General features: G+C 42.3%; 1 protein-coding gene across 5 annotated transcripts in view; it reads left to right on the top strand.

Annotated features, from left to right (window-relative positions):
- Positions 1 to 775: 775 nt before the first annotated feature.
- Positions 776 to 15,556, top strand: part of OSBPL3 (oxysterol binding protein like 3) — a 121,773-nt gene continuing 106,992 nt past the window's right edge. For 2 of the 5 annotated variants that reach the window (XM_005290875.5, XM_005290872.5), the window contains exon 1: positions 776 to 933. The gene's annotated coding sequence lies outside the window, so the exon portion shown is untranslated. Of the gene's footprint in view, positions 934 to 1,945; positions 2,510 to 15,556 lie in introns of those variants that run through there. The other 3 variants (XM_065583385.1, XM_005290873.5, XM_065583386.1) reach the window with 3 other exon arrangements.

Here is a 15,556-nt window from a genome sequence, read left to right as displayed (position 1 = left end):
TGAGTGAGTGGCATCATGACCACAATGTGCTACGTCGCAATGACAGTGGGCCCCTCTCAAACGGGGTGACCTCGGGGCAAACTGGGCTTTTGCTCTCCCCCACATGCAGCCCTGGAATCCTGTATAGTGGCACATATGAGCAGGAACTTTGTCCACTTACCACAATCATCCCAGTTAAGGAAAATGCAAAGCTCAGAACATAAATTGAAAGTATCTGATTTCTTGGTCAAAGAAAGCTGAGTACACAAGGGCATAGCGAGTACTTTGAAAATAAAAATTGGGCACCATGGCACACACCTGCCTACATCCCTAGAAGCCTTGAGCTAACAAATTTGGAAAGATTTGGAGCACACATTAAAGAGTACATAGAATCAGCTTAGCACTTCTAACCATCTTTGAAGCAAAAAAAAAAAAATCTCATTAGTGATTCGGGTTGCTTCTTTTTCAATACAACTCAGACAAGCATGTTAATTTTAAGGTGTTAATGGCTTTTTTCTGTGCGGGGGAGGTTGATTTTTTTTTCATAATTGAGTCTACTGCCTTTTAGGGAGAGCCATACAACTCAGATTCCTTGTTGACCCAGCAGTTCTGAATCTGGAAGTTGACGGAGCAGATCTTAACCTTAGCATCCAACATGATGTTGTTGGACGATGGAATATTTATGTCCTGTCACTAAAGACGCCAAGTATTTAACGCGATGACTAGAAAAATGCAATGTGCAAACAACTCCTCCTCCTTCCGAGCAGCCAGTAGCGGCAGCCGCCCCAGCGGAGGAGGGACTGGCTAAGGCTGTCCTTTGTTAGTGCATCGAGCGAAACCACAGGATGGGCAAGGACGGAGCCTGTTCGGAGAACAGCAGACAGAAGTTAGATCTATGCCTGAAACAGTTTAACAGGGGCTGGGGACCATTCCTGCCTCCCTTTAAGAATTAAGGTATAATCTTGACTCCTTCCCCTACGTTGCTCTTCTTTTCTATCTCTGCATTGTACTTGTTAGTGCGCGCAGTAAGGCGGAGGTGCGATCCTTGCACGTGTGAACGGACATGGGTAATTCAGCGCACGGACCTTCCTGGTGTAGTTTGAACGTCCCGGGGCGTGTTTGTAAATGGAGCTGCCTGGCAGTGTCTGGACAGCCCGGTCCTGTCTGCTCGTGGGTGGGACCGGAGCCCTGACAGCTCGAGTGACACTTCTTGTAAGCGCCCTGGGGGGAGAGCCCCGTCCCCGCGCGTGCACCGCCTACTGGGGGCACGGTGGCAGATCTCCAGCGGGGGTTGCACGGGAGGAAGGGCACCACACACGTGCCAGGGGTGCTCAGATCTGCCTGTTACCCCATAGGCAGCAGGCATGTTCCGGCCAGGACAGACCGCACCAGTTGTTGTGGAAACCCCCGTCTCTTGGCTCCGACAAAGGTGCAACAGAACGAGTTCAGAATCAATTTGGTCCATTGAAATCCAGGCTCTGCAGCCTTCAGCGCCCGGCTGCTAGGGGCCCCAGACCCAGCCAGCTGGGTGCTGAGCACCATAAGTGCTGAAACGAGGGGTGCTGCCACACCCCCGGCTTGAAGAGGTTTCTGTTATATACAGGGCTTAGAGTTTGGTTCAATGGCTCTCAGCACCCCCAGTGTATAAATTGACTCAGCACCCGGCTGAGCACCTGGCTCTGCTGGGCTGCCGGTGGAGCTGGCCCACCCCGCACTTGTTGCCACTGGAAAGCGCCAGCTGCTGAGGGAGAGGCTGGAGACCTGGCCCTTCAGTTGGCCCCCGAGTGACAGCTCCCCACGTTGCTGGCAGCAGGGTATTGCCCGCCCGCACCCCATCCTCTCTCTCCACCTGTCCGAGAGGCGCCTCTCGCTGACATCATGGAAACACCCGCCCTCCCCAGACCAGCCGGGAAGGCGGGCGCTAGCGCCTCCTTTGCTTGGCCCAGAGTAGAGGTTCTCTTTGGTCAGTCCAGTTGTCAATCAATGAGATGAAGCCCGCCCACTCTGAACCTCCCTTGGAGTCGAGAGAGCCGAAGAGCCGGTCTCTCTGCTCCCCGCGCCAGCAGGCACCCAGGTGGAGCCGCTGAATTTATGATTCTGGTTGCCATTCCCCGCCCACCTCCTTTGTTGCTGGCGCCTGTAGCGGCCGTTTGAGGAGAAGGGCTGAGCTGCTTGTATCTGCCTAGGGCGCCGCCGCTGCTGCCTGGGAGCTTCCGTTAGCCCGGCTGCTGCCTGCGGGCAAGCGCTCAGGTAGGTGCCCGACTCCCACCCAGCTGTGACCTGCGGCGGGTCAGGCACCCGGCTGGGGTCTGGCAACCCCGGGCTCGGCGCCCTGGGAGTGAAGGGACCTTGTTCCCCTCCCCAGCTGGTTGGTGGGTGCATTGCTGCCCCTGAGGGGGTCTTCCTGGGGTGGGGGCTTGTTGCATCTCCCCCCGGGGATGTGAACCGGGGGGCTTCCAAGGGGCTTGGGATGCTGCTGCTGCTAACGCCCGAGGAGCCCAACGCGCCAGGGATCAGTCATACGGTACAGGTAAGTGGGTCTGGTTAGATTTCCCTCTTGCTCCGTGCCCCCCTTTGCCCTCAAGCTGACGAGCTCGCTTGGCTTATTGGGAAAAGAGGAGCTGTGCCTTTTGGGGTGTCCCCTACCAGCCCGGTGAAAGAGTGAAGAAGAGGCTGCGAAATTGAAGAGGCACCAAGAAAACTTTGTAACAACAAAGTGGCTTTTAAAAACCGATACACACACACACTTTTCAGTGTGAGGCCGTTGGGAATTAAGGTTAGTTGGAGACTTGGGAGAAAATAACTGGCCTGGGGGTGAGCTACGTATGCTCAGCCTTCATGTCGCTGCATTGCGAGAGCTATAAGCTTTCCTGTAAGTTTCAGTGCAAATGTCTGAAGAAGGTTTAGAGACTGTTCCCTCTTGTGAAATACAGCCAATAGGGTAGAATAGTTCCTTTCTTCCTCTATTGTATTATAAACAAAACACATTACCATGTCAGTTTATGTATATTCTGTCCCCTCTACTAAAGTGTCCTAAAAAGATTTATATATCAGTTTAGTCATCTCTTGAAATCCATTGAGATCCTTAAATGTGCGGTTACAGTACAGAATATTTATTTTGTTTTGATTACACAATTTTTTAAAAAAAATCTTGAGCTGCTTTGAATTGTGCACCATTCAAGACTTTCATTATTTGGTGAGTTCATGGTGTTTTCTTTGTGGCATTGAAATAGACCTAATTCTAGATTAATTGATATACAGTATTAAGCATCTGTTTCTAAAACATAATCCTGTATCAATTACTAAGTCTTCAGGGTTCAGAGGTGAATTCCCCAGGAGTCTGCAGGGAGCCACTGCAGATTTTCCCCTCTTGCTGTGTACTTTGGAAAATATAACTGGGAGCCAGCTGGCTGCTAAATGTAACTTCAGAGATCTTGAGGATATTTGCAAGTGTCTCACTCTCAGCTAATTCTGTGATTTTCTTTAGTAGTATAAAACAAAGTTGCCATGATTTTTCTTCTCTCCTGTCCACCTCTAAGGAAAATAGGTTAATTAAATCCAATCACTTCAGTCCAATTTCCAAGCCACTGTAATTTCCATCAGGACTGAGTCCAAATTAGTAAATGAGCATTTAAGTATTCTACTGCATGAAATCCATCTGGTACACTCAGCTCTCACTTGCTGATTTCCAGTAGTTTAATATTGTGCACCATGTGGAATGGGTATAGAAAAGGCTATTTAACTACATCCATCTCTTCCTTGGGAGGTAATGTATCTGGCTTCCCTGTTCTCCCCCCCCCCCCATTCCCCTAATGATCATGAGAGTGCTGTTCAGCCTCGGCTTTCTTGAGATGAAGGCATGTGGGGGGGTGTTTATATTTGTTTCATCTTTTCATTTTCATTGATTAACTACAGATTTTATAATGTAATTTTGACCCTACTGAATTTCAGAAGAGCATGTAGGTGTGATTCAGTATTTAAAGTATAAGAAATACTCAGGCAAACAGGAAACCACAATTCTAATTTCCATGAGCTTTAATGTAATTATTAGGACCATCTCTTGGTTGAAAAATGTAACAATCATTAACAAATTTATTTCCTATTCTAGTAAGAACTTTAAAAAAAAATTAATGTAGTTCTTGTTAAATGAATTGGTTGAATGTTCTGTAATTAGATTTCACCAACCAAGTAGCAAGAGCAAACTCCGCAAGCCCTATCACAGCCTTACCATGGAGTCAGACAGGCCCCTGGGGCAATTCAGTCTATCTTGCCACTCAGGCAAGCCTGCCTTTGTTGTAGCTGATCCCTTGCACCGAAAATCACAACAATATTCAGGTTACTCCGAGTCCCAAAGGAGGAGTCACTTACCCCAGGTCAATTGCACACCCAGATCTCTCACCAAAGACAACTCTTGTAGCCAATCTGTAATTAACTAAAGATTTATTAACTGAGAAAAGAAATGAGTTATTTACAAGGTTAAAGCAGGTGATGTATACACACAAATGAATTACAATCTTAGATTCCAAAATATAATAGAAACTTCTATAATAAGCAAACTCCATATGTCCTCTAGGACTAAACTGGGGAGGGTGGGGTGGTGGTTTTCTTTGCTTAGTAATTCTTGCCCCTTTAGGATATGTCTACACTGCAATTAGACACCTGTGGCTGGCCCATGCCAGCTGACTTGGGCTAATGGGCTGTTTAATTATGGTGTAGACATTTGGGCTTGCTGGAGCCCGGCCTGTGGAACCTTGCAAGGTGGGAGGGTCCCAGAGCTCAGGCTGCAGCCCAAGCCTGCATATCTACACTGCAATTAAACAGCCCTTTAGTCTGAGTCAGATGGCATGAGCCAGCTGCAGGTGTCTAATTGCAGTGTAGACATACATTGTAGTCCAAGCAGCCAAAAAGAACCCAGTTTCTACTTATCAGAGACTTTTATCCATTTCTCCCCATTGTCCAAGCTGATGTGATGAGTTCATGAACAGGTCTCTTCCTGGAGGGGCTGAAGAATGCAATTAACAAAGTCTTTGTTCTTTGACCCTCACATTGGCTCATTTGGTTTCAAAGGCCGCCTTGCTGGCCGGGGCCTAAAGTCTTCTGGAGGAAGCCAGCATTTGCATTAGAAAAGGCTTCTCTCCTGTTTGAATTCCACAGTTACCGAGGTTTACAATGCAAACACTCAATATAACCTTATACCATGGGCTACCAAGGTTATAAGTGAGATCAATAATGCGGTGTCCTATAACACTAAGCACATTCTTATCAATTTAACATACATTCTAACAATGCTAATGTGCTGATAAACCAGGCTAGTTTCTAGCTATGCATTTGTTGGTGTTCAGTGAGGCCTGGGGGCCTTAGCATGAGCTGGCACCGGGTCTCCCGATGTCACACATTACTCCCCAGGGAAGGTGGGCCTACTCATGGAATAAACTATGACTTAGTGGTGCATGTGCATGCTAGAGGCTGGTGCAGAATCAGGCCCAGAACAAGGAGGTCACAGCTGAGAATTACAGCTTACTTACCAAAGACAAGAAACACTGGTGAGACTTCAGGTGGGGTTTATTTAGTACAATGATTAATATATAGAAGTTTTGTGATGCACTTGCAAATGCAAACACTATATATAAATGCTAGGTATTTGATATTTGTCCTCTCACTAGAGATTGAGTAGCTAAAACCACATGAGTATAAATAGAGTACATTTTATTTAGTAATGGGCCTCCCCTGCATACATTTGCTGTATTATATGTACTTTTGTTGCATACTATCTAGAGAACAGATGAAAGGTTGCATTATTCTGGTACACTTAGATTTCATGGATTCTAATGGCAAAAAGTGAGTTCTCAGTTGCTACAGTGTTGTTAGCAGTTTACATTTTAATTAATGTTTGAGTATCAAGGTTTCTGTTGGTTTGTAGCAATTAACCTTTTAGCTAAATTTCAGCTTGCTGTGGTGTTCAGTTCAAAGGAATGCTGTGATGAATAGGGCTGCAGTAGGTTATAAAATTATGGCTAGCTTTTCTCTTAAAGAGGCTTATTTACTTCACCTGGGGCCACTGAAGCCAGTGGAAACTTTTGCCATGGTTGCAATGGCATTAGGATCTGATGTTAGTGGTAAAGGCCTGAAAACTCTGCAGTATAGTCATATGTAGAATTAGTGTTGTTGCTGTATGGACTGCTATAAGGGCCTTATAATTAGATACTATTTTCCATTCATAAACCTTCTTTATTCAGGTCTTTAGGGAAGGTGCCCCATCATTAGATTAATGCAGAGTTAGATTGTATAAAACAGTAGCACATATTCTGTTGTGCAGGGACCCAGAATCCATGCCTGTATCACAGATTGTGCTCTGTAATATAAGCGTTCTTTTTTAAAAATTGTTGCAAAGAAAACCTTTTAATTTATCACATTTTGTTCATGCTTTAATTTGTCATCTTCTGTAATTCGCAGATAGCATGAAATGGTAGCTCAGAAATGTGAAATGCTCAATGCATTTCAAAGCGGTGTTAACTCTGAAACCTAAAGAGGAAAAATTGAATGTCACTTAACTATTTCAATGTTGATCATTTTAGTTTCCTATTAATGTACTTATCTCAGAATTCCATGCTGCTTCTCCTGCCTTCTCAGGAACCAAGAACTCAAGCTGTCTCCTATGCACCTGCCAAAAGCTTCAGCTTCCCCCTGACAGATTCTAGGATGCAGTTATATGTTGTGCAATATATTTTTGTGATTTTGGAAAATTAAAGATTTGGCAATAGCTTGTAAACTATGTTAAATGTAATATAAAAATAACTTTGGGCTACGGTACTAATTGTTTCATATGTAAGTCAACAAAATACTTAGCTGCTTATTAATATAAATGAAGCTACAAAACTTCCAATCTGTTGCACAGGAGTGGTACAGAATCTAGGGCCAGTTTGATATGGAGTTCACAGGACCTTGACCACAGAACAACCCTTCATTGATGACCAAAAAAAAAAAAAAGAGGTCTCTCCCATATCTAGCTTCAGTGAGTCTGTAACTTGGCATTGGAACTAATTTTCTCTTACAAAATGTTACCGGACCAAAACTTAGCCGGTTTGGCACTTTCAGTCAGTTACATATATAACTGGCTGCAAGTGTGTGTGTGTGTGTGTACACACACACTCAATCTCAACCCCTACTGGTATTTGGAAGGGGTATGTTCTTCAGGTTGTATGGATTTAGACTTGTGCAGCTAATCATTTGTGGTGGAGGCATTTAAATCCCAACACACCACAGAGGTGCCTGGAAGTAAAGAGGAAGCTAAAATAATGAAACAATAACCTCTCTGGGAGTGGAGGAAGGGTGTGTGTGTGTGTGTTAATATAGAAATAACCTAAGAGAAATTTGGTTAAATTAACCTTCAGCACTAGACTGACATACAAATCAACAAAAGTAAAAGAACTGGGATATTATGGTGATGAGTGTGCTATATATATCTGGACAGAACAGAAAATATGCCTCTTACTATTGGCCTGATCCTGAGAGATGCTGCTTTTCCTTAACTCCTACGCATTCGGCTTCAGTTCTTAGTCCACTACTCTTGCAGAGTTCTTGAAGCTGCTCATCTCCGTCTCTTTCTCATATTTATTTATTTATTTAATTTATATAAAGTATCTTGATGTACTTAAGATTGAGACATGAGTCAATGTTACACTTTTGCAGCTTCTGAGTGTTACCACAATACTAATAATGAAAGTAAAGAGCTAGTGACTTGATCCAGTTTTAGTATTGCAGGTACTGTACTGTGCAAGCTTTACTGTGCAATTCTGCTAATGCTCTTCAGTCCTTAGCTACAAACCCCCTACTACGCAATCCTAAGTAAAATCTTGTATATCTGTGGTGTGTACAGATGGAAACTAGAATACGTTTGGAAGCTAACTTTCATTGAGATCTAAGGCATCACTTGAAATAGAGTAGCTAGCCCCATTGTGAATTTCTGGATTTCAAAGTAAATCTCATGTTCACTCATTTCATTATTGTCTCAAGATTCTTGTGCTTTCAAGAATGGCTCAACAGTAGCATTTGTTAGACATAGGAAGGAATGCTTGATGATGATTAAAAGCCAAAAAAATCACATGTATCAGTTCAAACTGAATCTATATCCTCCCCTCCCCATCAGATGTTGCTTTGGGTACAAACAAGATTCTGCTGTCCCTGTCTATCCTGGGCAGATCTTTGCATGTCCTCTGTGTTAAGTCCCATACGTTTTCCCTCTCCAAATACAATTTTTAGTCAGATCCTTTTCTGTGTTCCTCTAGCTGCCTAATGGCATGCCTGTCGTGGCACACACTGTCTTAATTCTTAACATCCCAGATTTTTCCATCTTTTTTGTGGATAACTTTAGAGAGAAGGTTTGTTGAACTCTCTGATGAATCTCCGCATTTGTTATACATTTAATTCCATGTAATACGTAGCATTTTTCTAAGATATTTGCTTTTGAAGGTATTTAGACAACAGTCTTTACTTTCAGGAGATTTCCAGTTTTCACATCCATGTGTTAAGATGGAAATAACATTGGAGTTGAAGATTTGTAGTTTGCTCTTTAAGCTGTAGATTTTTGGTGACGAAATCTTGTTTAAGCTGGTGAATGCAGTTGCTGCCTTGCCAATTTGTGATACTGTTTCCTTCTTAAGGTGGCCTCTATATTAGGGGCTTTCTCTTATATAGGCAACAATTACCCCCATCCCATCTGGTCACCCTATTCCTTGTGGACATCCCTATTAGCTTGTCCATTACTGCCAAGGTGTGTGAATGGACTTGCCTCTTGTATTCCTTTGTCTTCTGACATAATGTTTGAGTTGAGTTGCTGGGTTTCTCATTAGATTTTTTTTTTTTTTTTTAGCATAACTGATCATCAACCCTGTCTCTCTCTCTCTTTTCTTTTGCAATGGTGGACAATCTTTGGGTCTCTTCGTGCATATTCACTAAGCTCTCATTTATAAGACCTACATAATCAGTAAAATCTAGATCTTCTAGTGTGCTGTGATGAGCCATTCAAAGACTGTGTTGCATCTGTCTACACTTTGTGCAAAATCAATGAACTATGATTTTGCTATTGACAGAGGTGAGACAGCATCTCTGACACCAGTGTTTATTTTGAACCATTTGCTCAATTTTGTTTACCTTATCAACATGCCACATGCTGTTATAAAGCCTAGATGGTGGTGTTGGGTTTTGTTGGCATACCGTAACACTGCACGATGTTGCAGAGTGAATATTGATGGAGGCTGTCGAACGTTTTCCTGAAATCTATGAAGTTGGTGTAATTTTTGCCATTCAATGCTCTCTTCAATGATTGTTCTTAGGGTTAAAATCTGGTCAACACATGATCTTCTGGGTTGAAATCCAGCCTGATCATCCCTTAGCTTTGTCTCACCTACTTGCTTTATTCTGTTTAAGATGATACTCCAGAAAATTTTACCTGTCACCTGAAAGGACTGTTGTGCTTTGCCAGTTGTTGCAATTGCGTAGGTCATCTTTCTTTGGTGATTTATTATAATGCAGTTTTCCCATTGTTCTGGAGCTTTTCTTCATCCCAATTTCTATAAATGTTATTGTTCTGACCTCAATCTGTTCTGTCACTTTTTAAGAAAAATAAATTTACTTTTTTTTTTTGCTTGTATTTGTTTAATTGCTGGTAGAGTTGTGTTAAATTCCAGGATGTTATAGCTAATTATATGCTTTTCGTCATGCAAGCCCTACAACAAAGCACACCCACGCTGTTGCTTCTCACTTGACGTACATTTCTACACGCTTCTGCTCAACCAATAGAGGCACCCATATGCAAACACAGACTCTCTAACATCACGTCAGCCACAAGTGGAGCCACGTATATGCATGAGACTCCCTCATCTGTGCTTGTGCACACATCCCATGTGTCATTCCCATGAAGTGGGAACCTTTGTGAGTTTTTCCTTTCCCTGTTTCTTCTCTCGCCTGTTAGCTTCCCGAATGAAATGTCCTGTGAGCCATTATGTTGCAAAGGGTTGAGAATAGCAAGAAAAGCAGGAGGCTCATATCTTGCTACAAAAAAGCTTGTTTAATAATCAAAGGCTTTTTAAAGTGCTGTGTATTTTATCTTCTGCTTCCCCATCACTTGTCTGTTGCACAGATGGGACTAGATTCTCATTTACCCAAAAACCCTTTTACACTGTTTTGGCAGTATAAAGAAGCCATAGAGTGAATGTAAATGTATTTTTTTTCCCCCTATCAGGGCCTTCCTGTAAACATGAATCAGGCCCCTGGGACTATTCTTCCCAGAAAGATGGAAGGATTTTATTGTAGGTGGCTGGCTGAGTTCTTCCTTGAGATGACTTATTTTTAGTGCTACTGAGATTTTATTGTATTACAAGGCTTGAGGCATCCTTATACATAATTAGTATTTATATCTAAATAAATATTGGAGCTGGACTGCACAGGGAGGAAGAAACCAGAGTGCATGCCCTGGGTATAGCTGTAGATAGTGGCAGGGTAGCGGGGGGTGTTTGCCTGAAACTAGATGTTGATCCTTGTGGAAAACTGAAGTGGGTTTTGCTGGCTCACTGCTGCAGGTCCCTTATTACCCCACTTAGGGTACGTCTATACTTACCGCCGGACCCGGAGGTAAGCAATCGATCTTCTGGGATCGATTTATCACGTCTTGTCTAGACGCAATAAATCGATCCCAGATCGATCACGGAAGTGCTCGCTGTCGACGCCGGTACTCCTGCTCCGCGAGAGGAGTACGCGGAGTTGACGGGGGAGCCTGCCTGCCGCGTGTGGACCCGTGGTAAGTTCGAACTAAGATAGTTCGACTTTAGCTACGTGAATAACGTAGCTGAAGTTGCGTATCTTAGTTCGAAGTGGGGGGTTAGTGTGGACCAGCCCCTAGATATCCGAGAGGTAGGTGTGACTCTCTAAGGGAAGGGTAGATCAAGCTGTGGGCAGACCAGACCTACTAGAGAACACTAGGAATGGCCAAGTCTGAAGAAAATTTTGAGCTGAAAGTTACTTGATTGTTAATTTCCTTATTGATAAGGCCAAGCTCCAGGAAGGAGATGAGCTTGGATTTTACATAGCTGTGCTCTTATGGCAGGTTGTGAAGGGTGCCTGCTGTCAGGAAACTGCTCTAGAAGCTCAAAAAGCAACATAATTTACCCTTGCTATGATCCATTGGCAGGTCAGGAATACTGTTGGTAAATGGTATGCGAGGCAACGGACAGAAAAATCAATAATTAACATGGACACCTCATCTTCTGCCAGCCCTAAAAGGAGATCACTAACCAACCTAACCAGTGCAGTTTCAGTACCACATCTAGCCAAAACCTGATTTTGACTGAGTTTAACGAGTCTGGTTGAGTTTAGAGACTTGGGAACTCAAGATATGGAGACTGGAGCTGCTTTGCCACAACATTCCCAATCTTACCTATAAACAGAAGGTTTGAAATAGTGCAACAGTTAGAGAACTGTTCAGCATCAAGTGATGACTTCTTGAACCACGGTACACCAATGCTTCCAGATGGGAAGCAGGGAAGGAAACTTTGGTGCTGACAATCTACTCCACTTTCACTGGTGGCACGCCGACTGTACTCACAGGTAGCTGTTTGAAGTTCCTCTGGTACCACCAGAGCTGTTGAAATTCCAAGCCCACGCATTTGAACTCACCAGACACAGATGTGCAGCCTCAGAGCTCTGCTACAGCTCTACTCTTCCCCCCCCCCCCAATCAGACCAATTTATCTTGTCTGCAAAGTATTTTTTATTTATTTTTTAAAGAAAAATGTTCCTCATTACAAATAACCTCCATAAATCACTGAGCACAAACACTCACATATCAGACTCCCACTGGCAATGTGAGGGTAAGGAACGTCATAAGTGGGGGAAAGCATAGGGACAGGGGAGGGAACTATAATTTTGCACAAGTAACTATAGTACAGTATATCCCTGCACTAATTGATGACAAATCTGTTTCAGTGGAATCAGCTTTATTTTTTTCCAACCAAAAATATTTGATTGTAACAGTTATGAGCTTGCACTACCGTAATTCGAGTGTTTAATCTGATTTCTCTCTCTCTCTTTACAAATATGCTAACTGGGAAAACATAACTTAATTTCAGTCTCCTAGATAAGGCGTTAGAACTTTACATGTGTGATATCTGTGCCTGTGTTTTCACTGCATTTCACAGCTAACATTTCTATATATTGTAACACTTTGAATGACACCGTAAAGTCCTAAATTGAAATACTGGCTTGGTTGAAGTCAATGGCAAAACTCCCTTTGATTTTAGTGGTGACAGGATTGCACCCTCGCATGAAACTTCTTGAAAATAAAAAATCTCGTAGCAGTCACTTTTCTTTTGCGGAATACAGTAATGTTGATAAGGGAAATGTGTGAAACATTTTCCCCCTGTACTAAGTAACAATAACGTGTTCAAGCTGGTTGCCTGCCACCATGACTTCTGTATGTAACTTCTAGTGCACTGAAGAACCCTTATTGATGATCTTCTCTTTTAAAAGATAAAATTTCAAGTACTAGGGCATCATTTTAATGTTTTCTTATGCATCAAAAAAATCTGTCCGTCAGGCTTTACAAAAGCTGCTTTCAGTCTGAGTTGATTAGCTTGATTAGCTGTAACTGGAAAGAAGTACAACTTCCTATTTAAGATCTAGCTGTGGGTTCAGCCATCTTTTTATTTTCAAACAAACAGCCTCATTAATGTTTCATTGCAGTTGAATTGTAAGGTATTGTTAATATCCTGGTCTGTCATGAGTTGAATTTTCTCATCTTTGGAAGTATTATGCCACTTGCCTGAGACAACAGGTACTCTCCACTGCAGAGCTACAAGAAGGATAAAGTGTGTCTGTGATGGAAGATATTCTGTGAAGATTCTTAACTAATGATTCCACGTCACAGCCTTGATAACTTTGATCTAACATCACTACAATAATGACCATTCATATTATGTTACCAACCATACCTTGCAAAATGACCTTGCATTATTTATTTTCCTATGATTAGATTATAGGGGTAGCATAAAACAGTCCTTTGTTTAATACAGAAAGACAAATGTTTACCTTTGGTACTCTCAAGCTGAAGTATTAAACAGTAGTTAAATCTGAATAGCCATTCCATGTGCATTATTCTCAACTCACTGCAGAATGGAATGCCTATTTCTTTAGGGCTTGGGCTGAAAGCTTTTTCTACTCCTCTCTTGCATGTTGGCAAGGATATAATGCTGTTTTAGCACAGTCTGTTATCTGCTGATCTGATCACTAAGGTTGAACTCTGAAGGGAATTTCTTTCCTAGTGTCATTGCTCAACAGTGGCCAAACTTGTTGCCACTTGCCCAACTATAAGACAATGTTTCTGAACTGTCGGAGGGAACTTGTGGGCATATGTTGAACACTATGCTTCTTCACTTGTGTGCCTATGTAACTAAGAGACTAATTAGCTTCTGTATTTGTGGACTGATATTCCTGAAATGAGGGAGATGGGGAAGGCAGGAGCAAGAGATCAAAATGGAATATTTTTAGAACTGTTGTCTTCTGTTAAAATGTACTTTTCACATTGCTTGACTGAGTGAGTGCCTTCTTTCCGCTCCCCCATGCCTCTGCTTCCCTCTCTGCAAGCATTTGCGTGTTCTGGCCTCTCTAGATAACTGTATGGTTCTCTTTCCCACTATCTGGATGCCTCCGCTGCTCTGGCACATAGCCCCTCCAGAAGCAACAACATGAAAATGACAATGGTTGTGGTACTAGGGAGCACATTATAGACAACAGATACAAATCACGAGACGGGGATTAAAAAAGTATACTAGCGATGGAGGGGAAAATAAAGTATTTCTCTGATGCCAGTGCTAAAATTGCCCTAGGGTATACTAGTGGATATAAAGAAATGTGTATTACAATTAGGGCTTCTGAGTTTTGGTTTTAAGTGATAAAACGCCCACAAAACAAACACACGCAAAATGAAATCAGTGTTTATCCAATAAACACTGGAAATGGTTACTTTTATCTCAGGGTTTGTCTACACAGAGTAGTAATGTGGACTACTGGGGTGTAATTTTTTTTTTTAAAGCACACTATCATGTTGTGCATTGATTGGTCCATGGAGACCCTGCAAGTGTGTACTAAAGGTTCATTAGTGCACTTGAACATAGTGCTGTTTGAAACAATACTATATTAAAGCACACTAGAGAACCTTACAACAAGATTACAATATGCACTACTGTAATGTGTATATAATATAGGTAATATACATTTGGGGCAAAAATCTGTCTGGGAATTGGTCCTGCTTTGAGCAGGGGGTTGGACTAGATGACCTCCTGAGGTCCCTTCCAACCCTAATATTCTATGATTCAATGAGCTCCGAAAGCCCCCAATTCTTTTAAATCTACATAACACTCAAAAATAATTAAAGATAAACCCTGAAAAATTAAATTAATACCCCCCAAAAAACAAGCCCTAATTATAATATGGATGAGGTTTAAAAAAAAAAACTAATCTGGAACTGTAAATAAAAATAACTTTAAGACAGAACAGCAGTTATAAATTTAGATTGTAAAGGCTCAAATCTAAGACAGAAAATATCCAGTGACAGTATGGAAAGCATGTGACCAATGAATCAAGGGACATTGGGTTCATCAACTGTATATTGTCAAGAGACATGGACTGTAAGGAGGTGCACAGAAGATAGTATATGGATATGACCTTCTAGTGTATCTAACTGTTCCATTAAGGAGTGTAAGAAAGAATTCATGTGATTTCTAGAGCAGTGACATAATGAGCATGGTGTAGCTGTGACCATGCACATGAACAGGGATGTAGAATTAATTAGTTGATAGTTTGGACCAAACAAGACACATACATGATTGGGGGGGAGGGAAATAACTGTACACCTAGAGGGACTATTTTAATGTGTGTTTTCTGAACTACATGCAAGATGTTCAATTTGATGGTAAAAGTTTTCCTTAAAAATGACCTATAAATTTTCCGCAGTGGCCTCAAAACATAGTAATAGGTGCTGCTGGGGCATTCAGCAGCTATTGCTACAATTCAGACATTCTTGTAAGAATATTAAGAAAAGGAACTGGAAAGTGAACAACTTCTGGGATGTGTATGTATTATTGCTGGAAACATTAGATACTTTTTTCCCCAGGAACAATTTTCTGAATAAGCTTAATATCAATAGCCCCCAGCTACTGGAGGGTGGTTTGTACATACTGGTGAAATTTAGGTTATTTTAACATTATAGAACCCCCCCATCTTTTTACAAAGTCTTGGGAATCCTCCAGATTTCCAGATACTTATCAAAGCCTACGGAGCTTGGACTCATAAGATTAATTTCCCCCACCCTCTGACTCAAACTTGGAGGAGGAAGATAAATCCTCTCTGGTGTGTTCACAGGCAGGACAGCAGATCAGTTTCTTCTTACCTGGTGGGGGTTCCTCATTTTTAGAACCCTAGTGAGTACAAAATTTGTATCTGCAGCTGATCTGCAATCCTCAAACATGGCCCATGTGTAAGCGGGGGAATGGTCCCGCTATTGTGGGGAACTTTCCTGCTTCTGCACT

This window comes from Chrysemys picta, chromosome 2, assembly GCF_011386835.1.
Source record: "Chrysemys picta bellii isolate R12L10 chromosome 2, ASM1138683v2, whole genome shotgun sequence".
In the NCBI taxonomy this organism is placed as follows: domain Eukaryota; kingdom Metazoa; phylum Chordata; order Testudines; family Emydidae; genus Chrysemys; species Chrysemys picta.
Note: the sequence above shows the minus strand (reverse complement) of the source record. Positions and strands in the feature narration are given on the sequence as shown.